The following is a 12,389-nucleotide window of genomic DNA, read 5'->3' on the forward strand; positions in this document are numbered from 1 at the left end:
CCATGCGCCAGGTGCACCGACCATTTTTCCCATTGTTAAACTAGCAAAAGTGGATTCGGACACGCCCTAAGTGCACTTGTGCCGTGCACTTTAGACCATGTGCTTAGATCGTTAAAATAGGGCCCAATAAGTCTATAATTCCACCCACTTTGAAGCGGTACTACAATAAAATGGAAAAGCAAACCGAGCCAAAGTAAAGCAAGCCGAGCCGTGCCATGGACCATCAAGATAAAGTGGACCATCAAGAAAAAGTGTAAACAAAATCTGCATTCAAAATCCAATTTTTAAACTGAAAATAAGCAGAAAGTTAAAACAAAAGAAAATATTATGAATTCTACATTAAAAAAAAAAAAAAAAATGCAGATTTCTAGACCACTAATCAAATTAAAACATTTGTGACTTTGTCCGCCAATGGCATAAAAGGATAGTTCACCCATAAATGAAAATTCAGCCATAATTTATCTAAATTACATTCTGTCTACATAATTACATTCAATACATTCTTCAGAATATCCTCATTTTGAATTTTCATTAGGGGGGCAAATCAAATATGATGAAATTCTGTAATATTTAATTCAATTAACATTACACTGAAATGGTTATGATGATAATATAATTTATAATAAAAAAGGTAATATAATAATAATTACAATAATGATAATAATAAATGGAACCATTGTAAATTGTGTGTTTGGACCCCATCAAATTTTTTAATTTTTAATTAACTTTTTAATGAATTTAATGCATTTTCAATGAAAAAAAAAAAGTGAATTATTTGTCAGAATTATTGACATTACTGGGAAAAAAAGATTCTAGTGACACAACAGACAAGAACATTAGTCCCATTACAAATGACAGTCCCCTCAAGATATATGACCTGTAATGAAAAATATGAACCTAGATGAATTGATCTGTATGACTGGGGTCTCGCTTTGGTTTCTCTCTGAAGGTGAACAGATCGTAACTTGATCACAACACCAATTGCTCAGGCCCACACTGTCGCTCTAGGGTTTGAGGGAAGCTATTTTGAGAAAATGACATTGCATAAATGTCAATAAACAAAACAAATTCCAATAAAAGTTTAAATTCAATACCATGAGATGTTTTGTGTGATTGTGGAGTGGACTGTTATCATTTCTAAACAAACTGTTTTTCTTTATTCTACTTTTCTCTAACACATTTGTAAAACTGCATTCACAAAGAACGCAGCTTTAGACACAAATGTTCAGGGTTAGCAAACCACTTCCAGTTTGACCTTCCTGACACTTGACAAACTGATTAACATGCTCTCTCAGCTGCTCAACATTAATGTCAGTTCAGTTGTTAAATTAAAAGTCAACCTTATTCTCACTCATTATTTGGGATAACACTTGACAGAAGCAGATAAGAAGATGAGGTAGCTGAGCCGTGATTTGCTGCAGATTCAATAAGAAAGGCATTTTCTTTGCAGTTGCAGCCAGGGGTGGGAAACAATCAGTCTTGGCTTTGACATCCTTGGTAAAAGCATCGATTGGAAGGGGGCGTGAGGCGCAGGAGTGTGTAAGAACCATATCATATGTCCACCGTATCACTCCTACACCAAATCAGACCTTTCGCCATCCCATTCATTTGGAGGGGGAGTCAAAAATCAATGGCCATTACAAAGCGTTGCAATTATCTGCCCCAAGGCCATTTAGATCGGCCATTATTTTTTGTTTGTTCAGCAAATTGTTAGACAGTCTGGCCGTTGTGGGGTTTGACAATCTGATAGAAGCTTACTGGAACTTTCTGTTTCTTTTCTGTCTTCTGAGAAAGTGAGCAGGATGATTTTAGCCAATATTGCAGTGAGAAATGGGTCGAATTTGAACCTCGGAGTGGAGTGTTTCTGAGTAAATGTCAATAATCTATCAGCCACGTTAAAGTTTCATTAGGGACAATCTGTCAGAGGTTTGTATACAGTTCACAATAAACATTAACCCTATAAAGCCTATTGTGTTGTATTTTATATACAACACAATATATAATGTTTATATAAATTTCTAAGCCCTCTAAATTATCAACATGATTCAAAATTTACTGAAAAACCTGTTGCATACAATCTTCTACATGCCTTCTTAAGTATCATTCTAAAAATGTCAAACCTTAAGGTTGTGGTAAACGTGTCTTTTTGTTGTGAAGTCTTCACTGATATTTATAGTAATAAGTAAACGTGATACTTATAGTGATAAGTAAACGTAAAAAATAACTTTTATATTGTTTATAATATTTCAAAGTTGACTTGATTATCCATACATATTTCTTTAAGAAATGTTAAAATGTGAATATCAAAAATGATACAACAAGCTTTTGAGGAACATTTATTTGTTCATCTCTCAATCTTCAATGCATTGAATTGCATTATATGTTTGGCCTCCACTATCAAAACTACAGAGCTTTAATCATAAAATTGCATATTTTTGCTTTGAGCTTCTGAATAAAAGTGTGAGCTCCATAATCTCACATCATATATAAGCCTTAAGAGCTTGATGTATCAAAAACATTTTGTCTAAAGATTCAAGAAACAGTTTCATATTTTAAAAAAATAATAATAATAATTCTGACTATTATGTCATATGTCAGGCTTTACAGGGTTAAGTATGTTTTAAGATATGATTTCTTGCAATTATATTAATGCTGGTTTAGGAATCATTTTCACAGCTCCTCAGATCATCTTCAAGAAAGCCTGGCAATGAGATTCAATAAGACTTGAGAAAAAGTGTAGTTATCACCCATCTAGTGCGAGGCATGATAAGCATGTGGCATCACAGTTCATTATGAAAGAACAATTAATACCTGTTAAAAGTCTACAAGAAATCAGTCAATAGTGGATTTGTTTTAGGCAAGGAAAGCAGTAAATCCCCCAAAAAATTTAATAAGAAAATCAAACCAAACAATTATGATGCAATAGTCGCAAGATGTTTTTGTATGTTTGGCGGAAATGTATGATATTGACATATGCAGAAATGTATAATACTAACAGCATCTAAAACTTAAAAATATTGTATGTAGGCATAACTTTTGACATTTAAAAATCTTTACAAATCCCTTACATTACATCATAGTTGCATTTAACTGTTACGTATATAAATATTTTTGGCACCCTAACCCCACCTCAACCCCTCAACCCTAAAACCACTTCTTACTAGCAATATAAAAGCTAAAACATGATATAAAACAGATAAATGCAATACAAATGCAATCGCAGTATATATACAGGTGCTGGTCATATAATTAGAATATCATCAAAAAGTTGATTTATTTCACTAATTTCATTCAAAAAGTGAAACTTGTATATTATATTCATTCATTACACAGAGACTGATATATTTCAAATGTTTATTTCTTTTAATTTTGATGATTATAACTGACAACTAAGGAAAATCCCAAATTCAGTATCTCAGAAAATTAGAATATTGTGAAAAGGTTCAATATTAAAGACACCTGCAGCCACACTCTAATCAGCTAATTAACTCAAAACACCTGCAAAGGCCTTTAAATGGCCTCTCAGTCTAGTTCTGTAGGCTACACAATCATGGGGAAGACTGCTGACTTGACAGTTGTCCAAAAGACGACCATTGACACCTTGCACAAGGAGGGCAAGACACAAAAGGTCATTGCAAAAGAGGCTGGCTCTTCACAGAGCTCTGTGTCCAAGCACATTAATAGAGAGGCGAAGGGAAGGAAAAGATGTGGTAGAAAAAAAGTGTACAAGCAATAGGGATAACCGCACCCTGGAGAGGATTGTGAAACAAAACCCATTCAAAAATGTGGGGGAGATTCACAAAGAGTGGACTGCAGCTGGAGTCAGTGCTTCAAGAACCACTACGCACAGACGTATGCAAGACATGGGTTTCAGCTGTCGCATTCCTTGTGTCAAGCCACTCTTGAACAACAGACAGCGTCAGAAGCGTCTCACCTGGGCTAAAGACAAAAAGGACTGGACTGCTGCTGAGTGGTCCAAAGTTATGTTCTCTGATGAAAGTAAATTTTGCATTTCCTTTGGAAATCAGGGTCCCAGAGTCTGGAGGAAGAGAAGAGAGGCACACAGTCCACGTTGCTTGAGGTCCAGTGTAAAGTTTCCACAGTCAGTGATGGTTTGGGGTGCCATGTCATCTGCTGGTGTTGGTCCACTGTGTTTTCTGAGGTCCAAGGTCAACGCAGCCGTATACCAGGAAGTTTTAGAGCACTTCATGCTTCCTGCTGCTGACCAACTTTATGGAGATGCAGATTTCATTTTCCAACAGGACTTGGCAACTGCACACAGTGCCAAAGCTACCAGTACCTGGTTTAAGGACCATGGTATCCCTGTTCTTAATTGGCCAGCAAACTCGCCTGACCTTAACCCCATCGAAAATCTGTGGGGTATTGTGAAGAGGAAGATGCGATATGCCAGACCCAACAATGCAGAAGAGCTGAAGGCCACTATCAGAGCAACCTGGGCTCTTATAACACCTGAGCAGTGCCACAGACTGATCGACTCCATGCCACGCCGCATTGCTGCAGTAATTCAGGCAAAAGGAGCCCCAACTAAGTATTGAGTGCTGTACATGCTCATACTTTTCATGTTCATACTTTTCAGTTGGCCAAGATTTCGAAAAATCCTTTCTTTGTATTGGTCTTAAGTAATATTCTAATTTTCTGAGATACTGAATTTGGTATTTTCCTTAGTTGTCAGTTATAATCATCAAAATTAAAAGAAATAAACATTTGAAATATATCAGTCTGTGTGTAATGAATGAATATAATATACAAGTTTCACTTTTTGAATGAAATTAGTGAAATAAATCAACTTTTTGATGATATTCTAATTATATGACCAGCACCTGTATATATATATATATAAAATGCATATTTTTCATATGTAAAATGGTTACTGTTCATTTCAAACGCTGTTAATTGTTAATAATACACTTCTCTGTCTATGCAAACATATATGTGTAAAATCCTTATGTTTAGAGTCCCCCTGTAGTCAATAATTTTATCTCTTAAAATTCATCTTTGATCACCAAAATTACATATTTAATTGTTTTTTCCTGCCTTAAAATCGCTTGAATATGCAAATTAGCCCCACCTCCACTCACTCACACTAGCTCAGTCATCCACTCGGTCAACTTTACTGAAGTAAATGCTGCACAATGGTATCACTCTTGTCTTTACAACGTCGGACACATAAAGGTAATTAATATGATTAGCATTTTGCTTGACTACATTATCAAAGAGCTAGTAATATGTTGCTAATGTTACACAAACCATGTTGCCATTCGCCATCTCAGTCTGCCTACTACAAATCAGTATCCTTTTAGAAACGCTTTGAACAACTTAGAACTTCAGTGGAGAAAGTCATATAGTTCATCATAACATCATAATATACATCATATACATAATTCAGCCGCTATATTGATAAATGTACATGATTTTTCATATCAACAGAATTTACTTGGCTTCTCCTGAGACTAGGCTACCCTGCTTCAGATCGGTCATAGTTAATGATATGCTAAAGACCGCCTGCACGTTAACGCGATTGGTTACAAGTTTGTGATGTAAGAAACACCGGCGATTTCAAACCGCGTTTTTTAGACTGTCTTTGGTTCACTGGAGTTTTAAGGAGAAAATACTCAGCAATGGTGTTAACTTATGAATTTGCACATGGTTTGTCTTAAACCATGTTAAAAATACCACATAGATAAAACTTGATTTTCACCACAGGGGGTCTTTGAACTGAAGACTAATGAATGGATGGATACGTGGACGTCACCACATTTGATCACACCCAAAACAAAATTAAATAAGCTGAAACATGAAACGATCATTCAAAAATATAGCATAAACATACAAAATATAGTTGCGATGAATTTGCATGGCATTACAAAAACAAACAAACAAACAAAAAACAAATGCTCATTTCATAAATCTACTGGACATTCACACTCCTCCTCCTCCTCACTGATACAGCACGTTTGACAGCTAGTCATCTGTAAGGGTGATTTTTATAACTTTACCAAGGACATTAAATGTACTTTCTGTTTGTAAATATATAGCGTGGTTGCTAAACTGTGGGTGGAATGTTTGTATTGGTTTAATTTATTCTGATTTATTGTATGTTTTAATGCACCGCAATAAGCTGGTGAGGAGCAGCATTTCTTGATGTATGCAAATACGCAGAGACAATAAAGTGACATTCAATTCAATTTCCAGACAGTTGTACTGTAGCTGTAAGAAAAAACACTATTCACCATTTCAGTTTTTGAAAGACCCTCTTGAAACCCTATTATTCTAGCACTTCTATGATAATATTTATTTGTGTTCCTGTCATAAATGACAGTTAATCTATATGGTGTGAAAATTCATACCTGCATATTTGTGCTTACATTAGTTCACTGAGATGTCAGTGCAACTTGCTTGATTACATAAATTACATGTGAGAATGGCCTGGAGGGAATGCCTGTTGTTTGTGATAATACAACATGCAATAAATAAACATGTTACTAACAACGCTCAATTACCAGCTTATATTAGCATAGCAGATAACAGGAAAACTAATTGCAAAATGTCTAAATGGCAAACTGACACAAATCCTGGAAAGCTCACGTTAGTCCTCGTAAAGTCACGAGCTGGAAAAGTGAACGAAGTGGGAAAAGAGAGGTGAATCTGAGTTCTGATTGCAGGAATTTCTTCAGGGACATGTAAATTTAAGATAGGATTTGCCCTGTTCAGTGCAGGATGATTCTGATTTGCTGGTAGATTAGTATAAATTACTGTTATCTTCCTCTGGGGAAAGCAGCAGTACATTTTCTGCTCACAAAGCAACACCGAGTGTAAAAAGCTTGAAGGATATGGATTTTTTTTTTTTTTTTTTTTTTTTTTTAAAGTAAAGTAAATGCAAGTAAATACTAGCTTGCTCTTGAATAAAGACAGAATTACAATGATCCAGATCTCACAAAATAAACTGGTGGCAAACGTTTTATATTGTTCTAAATGTTTAAATATTAAGGATGTGAAAACTCTTAAAATGAGTAGTAGTTTTACTTGCTTTGCATTAAACCTATTTCCCAGCTAAACAGTTTATGAACGTAGTATAAATAGCATTAAAATTATTCCTTTATGGCACATTTAGCTATTGTGCCAATATGTGCAGTATTAAATAATAAAAATCCAAATGTGAGATATAAAGTCACAATGTGAAGTATAACATTATAAAGTTATAAAAAAAAAAAATCATATTGTGAGATAAACAATACTTGTTACAGTATATGTTCCCCATATCTAGAGTGACCACCCGTCCCGCTTTGCGTTGTACCGCACAGCATTTTCACTCCTTGTCCCGCATGTCGCATATTGACAAAATGTTCCGCATTTTCATCAGTCTGTTAGTTTTTAATTATCATATTAAGAAAAAGTGCATGCGTTCTTTTGCCTTTTTAAGAAAGCATTTTATTTATTCTTTTTGTTGCTTAGTTTTTCACCTATATTTAACAGCGCTTCGAAGTAACATCCCGCCTTACGCAAATACAACATCCGTTTTTTAAATCCTATCCAATGGTTGAAAAGAAAGGAGTAAACACGGGCACTAGTAGGTTGTGACGGCTGTCAATCAAAATGTGGAGCGGAGTTGGATTTGGTCTTGGTCAGAACTGTTTAAAAAAAAAAGTTATCTGCATGATGTCTGCTGCCTTTGGGCTCAGTGATGTTGAATTTAAATGACATGTAAAATAAAGACATGTTATTTTATCATGACATGATGTAATGCTGTTTTCTGGAAGGGACTAAAGAACAAAGTATTTTCATCAGCTGAAAGGCAGAATACAAACGTTTTTATTAAGTTAGATAGACATTATATAACAGCTTAAGGTTGTATTTTAGTGTTGGTAACATGTCCCACATTGTCCCACACAAACTTAGTAATCCTCCCACATTTGGTTTTTTTGATGGTGGTCACCCTACCCATGTCTGGTTTGGACTTTTGTCTTATTTCCTGTTTCTGTGCCATGTTTGTAGTCCTTTGTAGTTTTTCATGTTGATTAGTTCCTGATTGTTCCCAGGTTCTTGTTAGTCCCTTGTGTATGAATAGCCCTTGTGTTTCTCTTGTTTCTTTTCAGTCATTGGATGTTTCTCATGTGTTTGTTCCTTGTGTTTTCCTGTTTTGGTCAGGTTGTTTATGAAATGTACTCTTTGCACTTGGATCCTTTGTCTCTTTGCCTGCCTGCCCTCGTGTACATCTTGACAGTACTGTTCATAAGAAGTCTCTTATGCACACCAAGGCAGCAAATATTACAGTAAAATTATGAAATATTATTACAAATTAAAATAACTTTATATTTGAATATATTTTAAAATGTAATTTATTCCTCAGTGAAAAAATCTTAGGAGAAACTAAGCTCAGTCAGGGGACCAGTTCTCCTCTGTCTGGGAACTCATGTTGGTGTTTTCAGCACAGATGCAGTGAGGAACACCAGAGTATCTCCTTCTTCATCTGATCTACCGATACGAAATAAGCAGAGCGAGATGAGTTTTATATTTTACACCTTCACTGAACTGCAGCGTGGTGGAACTGTTTCAACAGCCACAATGACACAGTCCCTCGAGATTAATATCTTTTGCCCACACAAGCATGAAACGGTTCTTCAGTGAGTTAAAAAAGACTGAAAAGTGAAATGTTCCTCGAGAGACTCCTCCCAACGTTATACACAGCCCTGGTTGTCAAAGAGCACTTCAGGCAAGCCTAATATCCCCTCAAAGATCTAAATACCATAATTTGTTCTTACAACAACTTATGAGTGACTTGACACAGACATACAAATCCTCATTCAGCACACTAAACCACAGACTCAAAAAGGCCGTCTTTTTATGCCAGGAATATCAAGTGTCTAAATGAAACACGGTTAAATGAAATGAGTTTTTATCAGAGCGATTAAATGTCCCACTTGCGTTTCATTTACTCACTGGTTCCAGCCAATAATATATTTTGTCAGGTCCTCAATTTGCTGGTACTTGACATCTACAATGGCATAGATTTTTGAGAGGCCTCATCTACATGAATTCAATAACGAAGCTAATTGTCCAAGCTTTCAGGCGGGGATTGATTTGTCTGTTTCAGCAGTGATAACACAAGTAATTATCTTCACTCTTTGAAGCGTCGTCTCTCCAGTTACTCCTGGATTCAAGCATAATTTACATTCAATATGATTCAAAAGTACTGCAGGAATTATGGTGGTCTGTGATTTAGAAAACAAGGAATTATAATGAAATGTCTACAGTCAAGGAAGTATTATGGGTCAACAGCTCCACCTAATGAGTTTTAAATTCAAAAATTGCATGAATATTAATGTAGAGGTGTCACAGCGTAAAGGCTTTGTAGTAGAAACTCACATGACGAAGATGAATAAACAACTGACTTTACTAATAAACTCAATAACAACAACAACAACAACAACAACACCTCCTCCACCACCACCATCACCACCTCCTCACTATACGCTATATTCGTTATAGTGATTCAAAAGTTATCCAGGGATAATGCGATGGTGTATTGTGTGTGTTTAAATATAGTTGTTTTGCTGACCATTCATAGCTTGCAGATGATCACTACGCAAAAGCTGCGCGTTCTCGTCACTCTTTAGCTCCGCTCACACGGCACGCTCGGCTGTTTTCGGAAAGACTCGGTACAGCGTATGTATCTTTTATAAATATAATAAAACTAAAGACTTTTCAGCGATATGAAGAGGCACTACTACTCTTTAGGTACTCAAGATTAACATGAGATTGGCAGAAACTGGATAAAATATTAAATAAAATATAAAATCGTAAAAGATGGAATCACAATTTCACAGTTAAGTGAACATTATAGGAGTGAATTTTAAATCATTTCACCACAAAGACTGGCTATTTATTATAACATAAATGCCAGTTTTGTCCATCTTCTTTGATGACTGAATTTTTTTCAACCCAGTTAGCCAAATTTTACAAATACAATTTAAAACTTTAAATTAACAGCAATTATTATTAATTAATAATTAAAAAAAAGAGTAACAGGGTGGCAAATTTAGTCACCCAGTAAAGGATGTTGGTTTGTATTTATTAATAAACTTATATTTTACATAAATTGAAAGAATATATATTATTGTGCATAATTTATTAACAGTAACAAGGCTGAGCTACACAAATGCAGTCAGCACTATGATTTAAGAAAATGAGATGAGACTATTTTCTTGTCTTCCCATCATGCTGCAAAAATTATGTTACTTGGGTGTCAGTTTTAAGGAGAATTACATTTTGTAATACTGTACAAACAAAAACATAAATTAGATGTGTTTAGAACCAGCTACTTTTTATGCTAGGTTGTGTTACACAACAGCATATCAAACACTGATAACACTTTATTTTACAGTGTCCTTGTTACACTTACAGTTACTATAGTACTAACTGTAAATTATTCATAATTACATGCAACTAACCCTAAAAAAAAAACCTAATCCTTACCCTATAGTAAGTACATAGTTAATTAATATTACTCAGTACTTACACTGCATGCTTTAAAGATACAATGCTCTAAAGAAAAATTGGGACACTGAAGTATATGTACCAAATGTAAAATGTAAAAACATATTTAGAACTTGTAAAACAAGGATTTAAAATAAAGAATTTTCAGTGTTGGAACTACCACTGTGTCAAAGCTCTTTTTGATACTTTTGGTTTGACTAAGTCCGTCTGTGACAGTATGACACATCACAGCTGTGGGAATGTAAACATTTTGCTTGTTCCTCCGCTGGAGGGAAAAACAGGAGAATCCTCTTTCATGTATGGCTTCCAACAGTGATTCCTCTGTTAACAATCAGTGATCAAAAACACCCGACGACGAGCTGATGGAACTTCTGAAATCTCATTTTGACACATAAGAAAAACATTTCAGTAGGCCAGATCCGCCTTCCATATCTTATTTTTGTCAGCTCTAGTTGATGTTGTTTACTCTCAAGGCTGCGTTTTGACTGTGACATCCGAAATAAGCTGCATCCCCAGTCTGCTGGCGTTACTTGTTGCTGATAAAGCAGGCATGGTGAGAACAGTAATTCAAAGAGGTGTGTGAAGATGACGTAAAACAAATTCTGGGAATGGAGCCTCTTCCAAGCCTCCCTGCAGGCAGATAAGTAAGGAAAGAGAGGATGCAGCTGGCTCCATACAAATGCACAAAAATGGCTGCCTGCAATTGTCTCAGATTACTAATTTAGGCATCATTCTCTCATATTGTTGGCCAAAAATCATAACTTGGTACTTGATTATAAATTCTTTCTGTGTACAGTATACAGTACCATTCAAATGTTTGGGGCCAGTAAGATTTTTTAAATGTTTTTGACAGAAGTAATACAGTTAACAATTTAAAATAACTGTTAAAATACAATCTATCTATCTATACAGTGGATATAAAAAGGAAAAAAAAACACAAATTCATCAACAGTGACTTGACCGACAAAGCATTTAAAAAAAAAAAAAAAAAGTGCATGTTAACCTACAATGCAAAATATATTTGTGTCTTTTCAAATTGAAAGAACTGACAATGCAACAAAAAAATTAATATATTTTCATTTTCATGCAACAAAAAAAATCTCAATGCGCAGCAATGGCACTGAGTGATATCTAATAATCATCCCTCTCTTGGTGCATATCTCTATCATGGCAGGATTATGAATTTGGAAGCAGGCAACAACAAAAAAAAAAAACATTACGGCAGCCCACTTGAATTTAATCACGCACACTACAGCATAAACAGCTTACATTTCTCATTAACCTAGGTGCGTCTCTAATCAGGGGAATACTTAAACAAACAAGGCCAACAGTTAGAGATGCAGCACTGATGCATATTCAGAAATATGTTAATATGAAGGCCCATAATACTGCAATCTACAGCACAAGGGTCACAACATTTTACTCCACTGACTTTTTTAAGAGGAAAAGGGTGTTTATTTTGAAGGTGTTGCTCTGGCTGTAAATACCTCTGTTATGACTTTCTCTATGTGGTTTTAAAAGCATGTATAATTGGACTATCATTATTAGATGTCACAAGTTGAAGAAAAACATTCATAATTCAACTGAAAAACTTCTGAAGCATCCAAACAACAACCTGATTACATGCAATGTCAAAAATCACATTGAGCATGTGTTTCATTAACATGGCGTCAAAAAGACTGGAACTAATGGTCTGGAATGCAGTCACCTTCTAAGATGATTAAAATATCAATTAAGCATGACATCAACACCAAGGACAGTGGAGGAAAAGGTTATATGATATAGTACTGCAACATAAACAGGTCATATTTTCAATGTATCCCGCCTCATAAAATAATACAAAAATTTCTTCCTGTGATGATTTATTTCTTACT

The sequence above is a fragment of the Ctenopharyngodon idella genome, chromosome 10, assembly GCF_019924925.1.
Source record: "Ctenopharyngodon idella isolate HZGC_01 chromosome 10, HZGC01, whole genome shotgun sequence".
NCBI classification, from domain to species: domain Eukaryota; kingdom Metazoa; phylum Chordata; class Actinopteri; order Cypriniformes; family Xenocyprididae; genus Ctenopharyngodon; species Ctenopharyngodon idella.